Source organism: Chrysochloris asiatica, unplaced genomic scaffold, assembly GCF_000296735.1.
Source record: "Chrysochloris asiatica unplaced genomic scaffold, ChrAsi1.0 scaffold00049, whole genome shotgun sequence".
NCBI lineage: Eukaryota > Metazoa > Chordata > Mammalia > Afrosoricida > Chrysochloridae > Chrysochloris > Chrysochloris asiatica.
The window spans coordinates 16896559-16899331 of record NW_006408567.1 but is presented as its reverse complement, the minus strand read 5'-3'; positions in this window follow the sequence as shown (position 1 = coordinate 16899331).

Genomic DNA, 2773 nt, shown 5'->3' with positions numbered 1-2773 from the left:
ATTACTTTTTTGATATGTTGTTGAATTCTGTTGGCTAGGATTTTGTTGAGAATTTTTGCATCTATGTTCATGAGGGCTCGTGGTCTATAATTTTCTTTTTTAGTGATGTCCTTCTCTGGTTTTGGTCTGAGGATTCAGCTTTCCTCATAAAATGTATTAGGGAGATTTCCATCCTTTTCTATATTCTGGAATAGTTTGGGTAAAATTAGTCAGCTCTTCTCTGAATTTTGGTAATATTCACCAGTAAAGCTATCTGGGGCTGGGCTTTTTGTTGTTGTTGAAAGTTTTTTGATAATCTGATCAATTTCTTCTTTGGTTATAGTCTGTTCAAGTTTTTACTTCACTCTGTGTAAGTTTAGGGAGGTCATGTTTTTCTTAAAATGTACCCATTTCCTCTAGATTTTCAAATTTGTTGGAGTACAACTCATCCTAGTATTCTGTTATTATCCTTTTCATTTCCATTGGTTCTGTTGTAACATCACCCTGCAGTTTCTTATGCATTTTAGTTGTGTCTTCTCCCTCTTATCTTCTTTTTTTTTTCTTAAATGTTTTATTGTGAATTATGTGATAGTTTACATGGGAGAACATTAATTTTACATTCATTCTATCTCATTGCCATGGTTACAATCCTCTCCATGCATCATCAACCAACCAAAGGGTATATCCTGCAATCCTTACCCCACACCCCCGTACCCCCCAGGTCTTCAGCACACAGTCGCTCTCCCTTTCTGGATCTAAAGTTCTCCCTCTTATCTTGTGTTAGATTTGCCAGTGGATTGTCAATTTTATTCATCTTTCAGAGAAACAGCTTCTTGTCTTGTTGATTCTTTCTATTGTTTTTCTGTTTTCTATTTCATTTATTTCTGCTCTAATAGTTATTATTTCTTTTCTTCTTCTGGTGGCTGAAGGTTTACTTTGCTGATCTTTTTCTAATTGCTGTAGATGTTGTACTAATGTGTTGATTTTGGTTCTTTCTTCTGTTTGGGTGTACGCATTTATTGCTATAATTTGCCCTCTCAACACTGCTTTTCCTGCGTCCCAAAGGTTTTGGTATGTTGTGTTTTCATTCTCACTTGTTTCTAGAAATTTAATTTCACTTTTTATTTGTTCTGCTACCCAGTAGCTTTTAAACATGGTGTTACTCAGTTCCCATGTATTTGGTTTTATTTCCTTGATCTTCCTATTGTTGATTTCTAATTTTATAGCGCTGTGGTCTGAGAAAATGCTTTGTAGTATTTTGATATTTTAAAATTTATTGAGACTTGATTTATGGCCTAACATGTGGTCTATTCTGGAGAACGTTCCATGTGTACTGGGAAAGATTTTGTATTGTGCTGTTGTTGGGCTGAATGCTTTTTACAAGTCTATGAGGTCAAGTTGGTTGAATGTGTTGTTTAGGTTTTCTGTGTCTGTTCAGTTTCTTTCTGGTTGTTCTTTATTTTTTTCAAAAGTGGTTTATTAAAATCTTCCACTATTATATTTTATCTGCGATTAATATTGCCACTTTTGCTTGGTTTTAATTGCAATTAGCTTGTTATATTTGTTTCCATCTTTTAATTTCTAATATATTTTTGTCTTTGTGTTTAAGGTGTGTCTTTTGTAAATAGCATATTGAAGGGTCCTGTTTTCTTTTCTATTCTGCTACTTCTCTGTCTTTTGACTGGTGCATTTAGTCCATTGACATTCAGTATAATTATTGATAATGATTAATTGCTGTCATTTTGCTGTTTTGTTTTGTGTGTGTGTGTGTGGTGCTGCTGATTTTTTGTTCTGCGTTTTCCTGTGCTGAGTTCAATTTTGTATTTGTGCTTTTTCTTGTCAATTTCTTTACAGTTTTAATGTTTCAAAAAGCTTGGGTTTTCCTTTTCTTGATGTATTAAATTTCTTTGTTTACCCTGTACTTTATTAATTTCTTCCTCATGTTAAAAACAGTGTGTTTTACCCTGAAACCTACCTGATCTCCTCTCCACCTGGATCTCTGTTACTATACTTTTCCCTTCTTTCACTTTGTAGTTGTCCTGATCATAGACTGATCTCCCAGATGCTCTATTTTCAGAATTGTAGTTTTGTTCTGCTCTGGACTCTTCCATCCCAGAACTGAGTTCCAGGTGTGTTGCCTGCCCCATATGTCAATCTCGGGTTGTCGCCTGCTCTTGTTGGTTCTCAGGCTGAAGAACTCCCTTTAGAATGTTTTGAAATGCTGGCATGGCTTCTACAAAACTCATTAATTTCTGTTTATCTTGAAATATCTGATTTTGCCTTCATATTTTATTGACAGTTTTGCTGGGTATATGATTCTTGGATGGCAGTTTTTTCTTTCAGAATTTTGCATATGTCTCCCCGTTGCCTTCTTGCCTGTTTGGGTTCTGCTGAGAAATCGTTTGGGTTTTTTGAGTTTAATCTTTTGGGTTTTCCTTTATAGATAACATTTCTTTTTCCCCTAACTGCTTTCAGGATTCTTTCCATGTGATTGATTTTAGAAACTTTGATTATGATAATATGTTGGTGATTTTCTTTTGGGATCTATCCTGACTGGGATTCATTCAGCTTCTTGAATGCTTCTCTTCCTGTCTTAAAGATGTTAGGGAAAGTGTCTTCCAGCAGTTCTTCCAGTACCTTATCTGTGGTTTTTTTTCTCTTCTTTTTCTGTAATTCTAATCACCTAAAGGAGCTCTGGCAGCGTAGTGGTTACAAATCGGGCTGCGAACCTTAAGGTCAGCGGTTCGAAACTACCAGCCACTCCGCGGGAGAAAGATGAGGCTTTCTACTCCCG